This window comes from Armigeres subalbatus, chromosome 2, assembly GCF_024139115.2.
Source record: "Armigeres subalbatus isolate Guangzhou_Male chromosome 2, GZ_Asu_2, whole genome shotgun sequence".
NCBI lineage: Eukaryota > Metazoa > Arthropoda > Insecta > Diptera > Culicidae > Armigeres > Armigeres subalbatus.
Window position 1 is genome coordinate 214,025,921 of NC_085140.1, and position 11,756 is coordinate 214,037,676.

Here is an 11,756-nt window from a genome sequence, read left to right on the forward strand (position 1 = left end):
GGAAGCAGTAGTTGGACCGGACCGGAAATACGCAGACAAATGTAGCTATACGTATAGAGAATAAAAAAACAGAACTAGAAATCAGTGACAGCAAGAGTGGTAAAATAAATTATATACATATTAAACGTAAGTAAAGAAGGTGTCACGTCGACGTAAACAGTGGGTGGAATAAATTTAAAAAGAACATAAAAATTATGCTTAAGTTTGTGAAAAGAAGACAAAACCCGTAATCGTGTTTAAATGTGAATACTTACAATGGAAAAAAAAGTAAAAAGAGGAGCAGAGGAAAACACTGTGTACACAATGAGTAGTGCGTATACATGAATGTACACAATTCTAGCGATATAACTTTTCTGTTAAACGATCATCCTATATAAAACAAATCTACACAGAGATGAAAATTTAGCTTACTTAAACGGCAGACTAGGAGTAACCAACCTGAGCAAAACACTAAGCGTAATGAACTGCTAACAATCCGAAGGATTATCTCATTATAAAAAAGAAAAACAACAAGCCGCTTTAAAACAATCTTTCTATGTAGCACGAGATACAAATTATAGAAAGAAACAGAGTCGCTATCTTGTACCACTCATCACCCAGTACAGACCGAGGAAAAAAAGTTCGCAAAAACAGAAAACTTCACCACCCCAAACCCCATCCACCATTTTCCGTGCTGTTCATTTGGAAAATCCAGCTTTCTCGACTTTATCCCTTCCATCCGGCTGCAAAGTACACACGTTTATCAAGAAGAGTACCTTATTCTCATCTGGTGCTCCAATCGCGTACAATCGGTTTCCCTTGCCCTGTCCTGTTCACTTCCTGGCTTTGATGAGACACGCAAAACTTATTACCAACTTTCAGTAACAACTGGTTGAGCAGCTAATAAATCAATATCAACTTTTTTTGCTTACCCCTGGCATGCGTTTCAGTGTGGCTGTCACTACAATGGATTGTTTCTGTTTAGTAGTTGAAAAATGTCGCGTTCCCCAAACCCCTCCAGCATGATTGGTTTTCACAGATTCCACACATTGAGCGTAGCGTAGCGCGAAATTCGGGGATTGATTAATCTCAATGGAACAGCGCGCATCAATCTCTATAGGGCTAAAACTTGTGTATCAGCGAGTTGTAAATCAATTTTGAGCGAAAAAAGAACAAAACAAATGAGTACTTTAGAACAAAGAAAAAAAAACAACCGGTCCTTGTAATATTCTGTAACCTTCTTTTATTTTGATGAATAAAGTTTAATTAAAAAATATATCACAGTGAGTTATTGCTTCTGAAAGAAAACCAATTGTCCACTTTTGGATTGAATCGTTAGCATCCCCCAACTAAAATAATGCCGCCTCGCCACTTGATATTTCTGAAGCAGTTCCATAGTTTTGAACTGCGGGGCTTGTAGAATCTATCTCGCCTTACATCGTATACCTATTATTTTAGAGGAACTTGCTCTTCTACAGTTAGAAGAATTATAGTTGGACTCAATATATGATTGAGTAAGTGAATGAATGATATTAATGGGTTTTGCTTATGCTCATAAAACGTAAATGCGCTAATGAGGTTATAGCTTCAATTTTTATACGTTCCGTACTAGTTTAAATCTAAATTTAGAATTTTGGAACAGATCGGCTCAGTATCACAATCACTGCAGCAAAATGCAGGATATTGATAGCGGTGTTAGCAGCTAAATCGTTTCTTTATCACAACAGTTAATGATCTTTTAAAACACTATCAATAATTAGGTGACATTGATAGGCCACTAAATGATAGAAAAGGCTATCACTGACAGCTATCAAAGTAAAGAATTCTGCATCAAACATTGTCGAATAATGAGGAAGCTATGGTGTAAGAAAGTTGGATCAAGTATGATGAAATCCTCCTCTAGCTGTATGCATATGGGCCCCATATTATGGAAGCGATTTTTAGGCAAATGACCCATTCATGTTGATTATTACATTTATTTATTATCAGGCTAAGGCCGGAGTGGCCTGTGCAGTACACAAAAGTCTTCTCCATTCAGCTCGGTCCATGGCTGCACGACGCCAACCACGCAGTCTGCGGAGGGTCCGCAAATCGTCCTCCACCTAATCGATCAACCTTGCCCGCTGTGCACCTCACCTTCTTGTTCCCGTCGAATCATTGTCGAGATCTATTTTCACCGGATTACTGTCCGACATTCTGGCTACGTGCCCGGCCTACCGCAGTCTTCCGATTTTTGCGTTTAGTAGATAGTCAATTTGGTACGACGGAGCGCTCTATTCGATCGGAGCGTTTCACGGAGTCCAAAGTACGTACGATTTCCGGCCATGATGCGTCTCCGAATTTCTCTGACCTTGAATCGGAGGTCACCAGTGAGCCCAAGTCCATGAATTCTTCAACCACATCAACAATGTCTGGGAAAAATGTGATTAATTTTGAGCAGCAGATACGAAAGTATCAAATTTGAGGATTTTCCAATAAATTTGTTAATTATTATTACTTATTAATTATTACTTATTATTGAGATTGTAGAGGTTTGAACTGCTTATTAATGTAAACTAATAATCATCTTCCGAACGTCTTCCAACAACCAGTTCTTCAGTTAGAACTCCATCGATGACGTCATTTTATGATTAATAGAAGAGGAGTCCTATTAGTACTCATTAGAGCCTGGGTTGGGTACCTTGTTGGGTATTTTAATCACTGCGACCATTTATATCTATTGTGATATATTCCCCATTTGATCTAGCTTTGTTAAGTTGACGCTTCATTACTATTAAAAGCAATTGCATTACCTTGACTACCAGCGTTATCCCAATGCGGTATTATGGTTCTGATGAATCGTACCACCATATTGGGACTTGTTCCCCAAACTTCAGAGGGTTCTATTAGCCCCTTGTTGAAGAACTGTACTCTCTTTCTAAAAATTGCCGGACAATGGCATAACAGATGTTCCGAGTCTTCTACATGTATGCCGCAGAAACGACATACATCATCTTGAAGTTTTCCTAACAGCTTCAATTGATATCAGCTCGAGCAATGGCGTGTTATAAGGCCTGTGTATGTGTTAAGATCTTTTTTTTTAAGATCTAAAGTTTTGCGAGTGATAAATACGTTTGGTGTGATGAAACGTTTAGACTGACTCGCAATCAAGATGTTTTTCCAGATGTCCTCTATTTTAGAATGTTCCCAAGATTTGAGTTGCATTCGAAGAAAACACGCAGATACACCACAAAATGGTTCGCGACCTATGAATTATCGAGATGAACCAAGTCTGGCCAGCATATCTTGTTCATTGCCTTCAATGCCACAATGACCAGGAACCCAATACAGGTTTACTTTTCTACGACTACCCAAGGTTTGGAGTGACTGAACATATTCCCAAACAAGTTCAGATCTGCATGTTGCTGATTTCAAAGCATTCAATGCTGCTGTACTGTCAGACATTATGCAAATATTTGAATGCCTATAATTTCTGCGAAAGCATAATTTAGAGCATTCAAGAATAGCCTGAACTTCAGCTTGGAAAACAGTTGGCCATTTGCCCACGAGAATCGAAATATTTATCCCTGGGTCAGTCACGCCTGCTCCAACTTGATTGTTCAGCTTCGAACCATCGGTGTAAAATACAATTGATCCTGAGCGAAGATTTGGTCCACCGTTTGCCCATGTACCTATTTCGCTCAAGATTAATTACATCAAATCAACGATAAAAATTGTATCTTCTCCTCATCCAGTCATCATTGTTTGTGATAAGTGAGTTGATATTTATTTTGTTTAGAATACTAAGATGTCCTTTTAGGTTACCTTCGAAGAGGTTTGAATCTCTTTTGATCTTTAAAGCACTCTTCTCTGCTTCTAACTGAATAAATTGATCGAATGGTAGCACGTGGAGCAAAGCGTCTAGCGCTTTATTCGGCGTGCTTCTCATTGCACCAGTTATTGAAAGAGTAGCCAATCTTTGAAGTTTTTCCAACTTTTTCTGAAACACCCTTCCTTTTGTTTTTGGCCACCATATTAATGCGGCATATGAAATTCTGGGTTTCACAATCGCCGTTTCAATCCATTGAATAATTTTTAGATTTAGTCCCCTCTTTTTTACGAATGTCACCTTACTTATTCATAAAGCATTTGTAGTCTTACTCAATGCTTCCTCAAGATGTAAGTTCCAATTCAGCTTACTGTCAAGTCTAACTCCAAGATGCTTGACTGAGTTTGAAAGTATCAAACCTGCTCCTTTCAATTTTAAAGTAGGAAAACAATGATTTCCTCTCCTTGTAAACGCCACCAATAATGTGGCCTTTGGAGGATTTATGTTTAATCCTTCTTTTTCACACCATAGTGTGATGAAATTTAGGGCCATTTGCATTCTCTTAAAAATAACCAATATAACTATTTCATCCGCGAAGCCAACTATTTCAAAGCCTCGAGCCTCCAGTTGTTTGAGAAGATCATCAACGATTAAAGACCACAATAGAGGTAATAGTACCGTGAACCCCCGGTAATATGACCGCTTTTAATCTGAACACTTTTTAATTTGAACCCCGTTCGTTTGAACATCATTCAAATTAAAAATGGTTCAAACGTCATTTAACACGTGGAATCATGAAAAGAAAAATGGAACATCGTGAAACGGAATGCAGAATCAAAACAAACCAGCCAAGAGAGCAGCCAGAAACCAGTTTTTCTGATGCAAATAGAGTAACCAGAAGTTCAAATTAAAAATGAACCCCATTAATTTGAATGAGGTACCGTTCAAATTATCGGGGGTCCACGGTACGCCTCTTTTACACCCTTTTACTGCTCTTACACTAATTGATGAGCTTCCAAGGTTGGCTGATATTTCTCTTTTTGATAACATCTCGCCAATCCAAACAACAATACATACATCGAAACCTCGTTTCAACATAGCATTCTTCATTGAACTGTGAGATGTGTTATCGAACGGGAACGAAAAGGGACTAGCGATTGGAAACTCGGTTCGTGGAACTGCAAATCTCTCAACTTCATCGGGAGCACACGCATACTCGCCGATGTGCTCAAGGACCGTGGATTCGGCATCGTAGCGCTGCAGGAGGTTTGTTGAAAGGGTTCAATGGTGCGAACGTTTAGAGGTAATCATACCATCTACCAGAGCTGCGGCAACACACACGAGCTGGGAACAGCTTTCATAGTGATGGGCGATATGCAAAGGCGCGTGATCGGGTGGTGGCCGATCAATGAAAGAATGTGCAGGTTGAGGATCAAAGGCCGGTTCTTCAACTTCAACATAATCAACGTCCATAGCCCACACTCCGGAAGCACTGATGATGATAAGGACGCATTCTACGCGCAGCTGGAACGTGAGTACGACAGCTGCCCAAGCCACGACGTCAAAATCATCATATGAGATTTGAACGCTCAGGTTGGCCAAGAGGAGGAGTTTAGACCGACTTTTGGAAAGTTCAGCGCTCACCGGCTGACGAACGAAAACGGCCTACGACTAATTGATTTCGCCGCCTCCAATAATATGGCCATTCGCAGCATCTACTTCCAACACAGCCTCCCGTATCGGTACACCTGGAGATCACCACTGCAGACAGAATCACAAATCGACCACGTTCTGATTGATGGACGGCACTTCTCCGACATTATCGACGTCAGGATATATCGTGGCGCTAACATCGACTCTGACCACTATCTGGTGATGGTTAAACTGCGCCCAAAACTATCCGTCATCAACAATGTTCGGTACCGACGACCGCCGCGGTACGACTTAGAGCGACTGAAGCAACATGATGTCGCCACTGCATACGCGGGGCCCCTCTTGAGGACTGCTGGAATACAGTCAAAGCAGCCATTAACGACGCAGCGGAGAACAACGTCGGGTATATGGGTCTAAGTCGACGGAACGATTGGTTCGACGAAGAGTGCAGACAGATTCTGGAGGAGAAGGACGCAGCGCGGGCGGTCGCGCTGCAGCAAGGTACCCGGCAGAACGTGGAACGTTATAGACGGAAGCGGAGACAGCAGACCCGCCTGGAAGAAGCGGAGTGCGAGGAGATGGAACAACTGTGCCGTTCTCAAGATACACGCAAATTCTATCAGAAGCTCAACGCATCCCGCAAAGGCTTCGTGCCGCGAGCCGAAATGTGCCGGGATAAGGATGGGAGCATCTTGACGGACGAACGTGTGGTGATCGAAAGGTGGAAACAGCACTACGAGGAACATCTGAATGGCGCTGAGAGTACAGGCAGTGAAAGTCAAGGCAGCGGAGGAGATGACTACGTCAGTTCAGCGGACGATGGAAGCCAACCAGCCCCCACCTTGAGGGAAGTTAAGGATGCCATTCAACAGCTAAAGACCAATAGTAAGGAGCTGGTAAGGATGGTATCGGAGCTGAGCTCATCAAGATGGGCCCGGAAAAGCTGGCCACTTGCCTGCACGAACTGATAGTCAGAATCTGGGAAACCGAACAGCTACCGGAGGAGTGGAAGGAAGGGGTTATATGCCCCATCTACAAGAAAGGCGACAAACTGGAGTGTGAGAACTTTCGAGCGATCACCATCCTTAATGCCGCCTACAAAGTGATATCCCAGATCATCTTCCGTCGTCTGTCACCATTAGTGAACGAGTTTGTGGGAAGTTATCAAGCCGGCTTCGTTGACGGCCGCTCGACAACGGACCAGATCTTTACTGTACGGCAAATCCTTCAAAAATGCCGTGAATACCAGGTCCCAACGCACCATCTGTTCGTTGATTTCAAGGCGGCATACGACAGTATAGACCGCGTAGAGCTATGGAAAATTATGGACGAGAACAGCTTCCTGGGAAGCTTACCAGACTGATCAAAGCAACGGTGGATGGTGTGCAAAACTGTGTGAAGATTTCAGGCGAACACTCCAGTTCGTTCGAATCGCGCCGGGGACTAAGACAAGGTGATGGACTTTCGTGCCTGTTGTTCAACATTGCGCTAGAAGGTGTCATGCGGAGAGCCGGGTGTAACAGCCGGGGTACGATTTTCAACAGATCCAGTCAATTTATTTGCTTCGCGGATGACATGGACATTGTCGGCCGAACATTTGCAAAGGTGGCAGAACTGTACACCCGCCTGAAACGTGAAGCAACAAAAGTTGGACTGGTGGTGAATACGTCAAAGACAAAGTACATGCTTGTGGGCGGAACCGAGCGCGACAGGTCCCGCCTGGGAAGCAGTGTTACGATAGACGGGGATACCTTCGAGGTGGTCGAGGAATTCGTCTACCTCGGATCCTTGCTAACAGCTGACAACAACGTTAGTCGTGAAATACGAAGGCGCATCATCTGTGGAAGTCGGGCCTACTACGGGCTCCAGAAGAAACTGCGGTCGAAAAAGATTCGCTACCGCACCAAATGTGTCATGTACAAGACGCTAATAAGACCGGTTGTCCTCTGCGGACATGAAACATGGACAATGCTCGAGGAGGACTTGCAAGCACTCGGAGTTTTCGAGAGACGGGTGCTTAGGACCATCTTTGGCGGTGTGCAAGAAGACGGTGTGTGGCGGCGAAGAATGAACCATGAGCTCGCCCAACTCTACGGCGAACCCAGTATCCAGAAGGTAGCTAAAGCCGGAAGGGTACGATGGGCAGGACATGTTGCAAGAATGCCGGACAGCAACCCTGCAAAGATGGTGTTCGCTTCCGATCCGGCAGGTACGAGACGGCGTGGAGCGCAGCGAGCGAGATGGGCAGACCAGGTGCAGAACGACTTGGCGAGCGTATCCGAGGATGGAGAGATGCGGCCTCGAACCGTGCATTGTGGCGTCAAATTGTTGATTCAGTGTTATCTGTTTAGATGTTAACTAAATAAATGAAATGAATGAATGTGTTATCGAATGCTCCTTCAATGTCAAGGAACGCTGCAAGTGAGATTTCTTTTGCTTCAAAAGATCTTTCCAACTTTGTAACTAGCTTGTGAAGCGCTTTTCTGCTTAGAGGAGTTTTCGTTAAATAGGATGATTTTATATGCTCAAGATAAGCTAATTGGCCTGAAGGATTTTGGGAATGATTTATCCTTCTTATTAGCTTTTGGGATAAATGTGACACGCACCCCTCTCCATGCAGTCGGAATATAGCCTAATATTAAGCTTAATCGGAACATCTTAGAATGGGTGCTAAGATTTATTTTCCCTTCTGTAGTAGTACAGGAAAAATTCCGTCCCAACCTGGCGCCTTGAAGGGTGCAAAAGAATCTACTTTCTGTTCAGTAAATATTTCACTGGCCACAGTACTCCTAGTGCAATTCATCCCAGTGACCTTATTCGTCTGCTGAATATCTCGCCTGGCTTCATTTACACTAGTTTGCGTAACAGATACATTCTGGTCCTCATGTGAATTGATGATAAAACACGGGAAGTGTGTTTGCATCATTACTTCTAATGTTTCATAAGTTGTCTTGGTAAAAGACCCGTCAACTTTTTGAATAGTCCCAAGACCATTTGTGTGATCCTTAGCAAGAACTTTTCGCAGTCTGGCAGCAAATGGAGTACTTTCAGTATTTTCACAAGTGTGCTTCCAGTTTATCCTTTTAGATCTACGAATTTTTCTATTGTAAGTAGTTTGAGATTCTCTATATTAATCCCACTACTGTGTCGCTTAGCCCTGTTAAAGAGTTTCCGGGTTTTTTCGCATCTTTTGGAGATTGGTATTCCACCAAGGAACGTCTCTATTTGAAGAAAGTTCCTTAGCAGTGCAGCTCACTTGAAAACATTGCAGTATCAAGCAGGAAAATTGCTTCAAACTTTCTTCAAGTCCTTCACAAGAGTTTAAAGAGAGTTTTCTTTTGGTTTCTATGTGTTGATTTCCAGCCTCATATTCGAATAATATGTATCTACTACATATATCTACTTCGTTTTTTGCGATGTAGTCTAACAGGTGCTCACATCTTTTGTTGATATCCGAACTAGCCCATATTGTGTGATGAGCGTTTGCGTCGCAACCAATAATGAAAGCTTTATTTTGCTTTCTGCAATAAGAATTAAAAGCGGTGACTTCTATTGGAGGCACATCATCAGCATCTCTCGGAAAGTATTATGATTTATGTCCTAACCTAACACTTAAAATTGGGGTGGCACTTGTCAAAGAACTTTCGAAAATAAACGTTGGAAGCGATTACTAAATTTCGACTGCTGAAGAAGTTAAACATGTTCTGGAGCTGTTACCTTAAGATAATCATCATATTCTTTTCTTCTGCAATGGCTCTACATTCCAACTAGAACTTGGCCTGCTTTTCGACTTAGTATTCTATTGGCATTTCCTCTTTCCTCCTGCTCCTGTGGCAAATACAATGGATACACTATGCCCAAAGAGTCGAAAATATTTCCCACCCGAAAACATCCTAGACTGGACCGAGAATCGAATTCGCCATCTCCGGATTTGCAATCCTACGCCTTTGCTCGCAAGGCTACTGGAGACCCCCTACTGGAGGTAATCATTATATTCCTCATTAATCTACTATTACAAAATCTCTACGTTAGGAACCTCTGCCGGTAAATCACGCCACGTTGCGCGCCAAGCTTCATACAGGTGTGTAGGAAAGCTTGGTAAGCAATTTTAAATTATAAAAGAGCCAGCGCCACGCGGCTCGGTCTCTCTTTCTTCTGTTAGTGTAGTGTCAGGTAGTTTAAGTTGTTGTTCCGGTTAAGAATAGATGTAAATGTGTAAAAGTGATAATTAAGTTTTTTAAATTATTCCGGATGACAACATTCCTTACTGACGCAGCCGGTAGGATAGTGTAAAAGCTAGTTGTGTTAGGAAACAAAACAGTTTTCAGAGTGATTTGCCGTGACCAGAGATTAGATTCAGGTCATGCTTAGTAGGTAACAGTTGAAGAAAATCAACGCAGCAGCGACACCGACGAAGGCGATGGGAACGACAACGGGCGATCCGCCACTCATCGCACACCTTCCACATAGATGCTACTAGGCATCGTAATGTAAGTAGAATTTCTTTTAATATCTCTTACAAGTGAAAAACAATGCCAGACACCCGTGCAATGGAAATTGAGCAGCTCAAGCAGCAGATCGCTGAGCATACTAATTTGGTTAGAGGTAACTCGAGTACATATCAAGTACCCGACCCCATAAAACAGTTATCGAAGTTCTCCGGTAACAAAAATGAATTAATCATTGGCTCGACGAAGTCGACCAGTTGTACAACACATTTAAAGTCAAGGGACAAAACGGTGCCCCTGACTCAATGAACGCCTACTATGTTTATACAGGCAATTAAAAACAAAATCAAAGGCGATGCTCGCCAAATTTTATGCGTGAATGGAAATCCCGCCACCATTCCAGACATCAAGAAAGTGCTTTTACAGCACTACGGCGATCAGCGAGATATCACCACCAACATCAACATGTTATTCAACACTAGAAAGGGTGATAAAGCTCACCAGAGGTTTTACAATGAAATAAAAGATCTTGAAAGTAGAATTAAATCCAATTTGCAACTCAACCCCCTTTCTTCAACCGAGCTACTAAAAAAATTCGTTATAACAAAATACCTTGACAATATCCAAGAACCCTTAGCAAGCATCATTAGGAGTACCAATCCGGGTAATCTTGAAGAGGCTTTTCATTCGGTAACCATTAATCAAAACGCTGAAACGCGTAGACCATTTCATAAAATCAAACCCCCCACTTTCAACAGTAACGGTAATCATAGTTCAAGTGATACCAAACCAAACTCTGCTCCACTCCGGAAATTTAAACCCATCAGCAAATTTACACAAAAACCCGCATCGTCCCACACAAACCGTAAGATTGAAATGAATTCCAATTTAGTGCAATCGGATGACGAGTCCGATGACGATGAACACGACGACGGCAACGCTGTCGGCGAAGAACATGATCCCGAACAACAGATAGACGAACTAAATTTTCAGATGGTCAGGCTAAAGAGAAACCAAACTTAGATTTCATTCCCTATTTGCGTATACCTACTACGAAAGGTTTTCTAAACATTCTTGTAGATACCGGAGCAAATAAGTCATACATCGACCCTCAGCATGTAAAGTCAGCAAAAAAAAAGTAGAACGTCTGGCTTTAGTGACTTATAAAAACGGCAAGTTTTTGATTAAACATGTGGGAAACGCCAATCTTTTGTCAGAATCATTTAGTGATAGTCTCCCGTATTACGTTTTTTAAATTTCACACCTTATTCGATGGCTTGATAGGCTATGAAAATTTGTTTAAAATGAACGCGATTATCGATACAAAGAAGCATCAACTTAAAATAAGAACAAAAATTTATCAATTTTCTAAATATTTTCCCACATCCTTGAACTCTCACGAAACCAAAGAAAACTTAGTTAAAGTTTGCACCACGGCGAATGGAACCTGGAATGGAACCAAGAATGAGTTAAACCTCACTTGCGGCGTAGTTCTACAACCAGGACTCTACGAGGCACAGAACAATGAAGCCTTAGTCCACGTAGCATTCAACAAACCCAATATGGAATATAGCTTAATTCCTTTTCAAAATTATTATTTTATCATGGAGAACAACAATAACGTAGCCCAATTTAAATTGAAATTGAACTTTCCCTCTGAGCATCTTAATGATGAGGAGATAAAGCTTTTGGCAAAAACTCTCAAACCGTATAAGAGTGTATTCTTCCACGAAAGTGAAAAGTTAAGTTTCACTCATGATGTGAAACATAACATTCATACGACTGATGAAAAACCGATTCATCAGAAAACCTACAAGTATCCTTATCACCTTAGGGAAGAAGTATCGGCCCAAATTGATAAACTACTT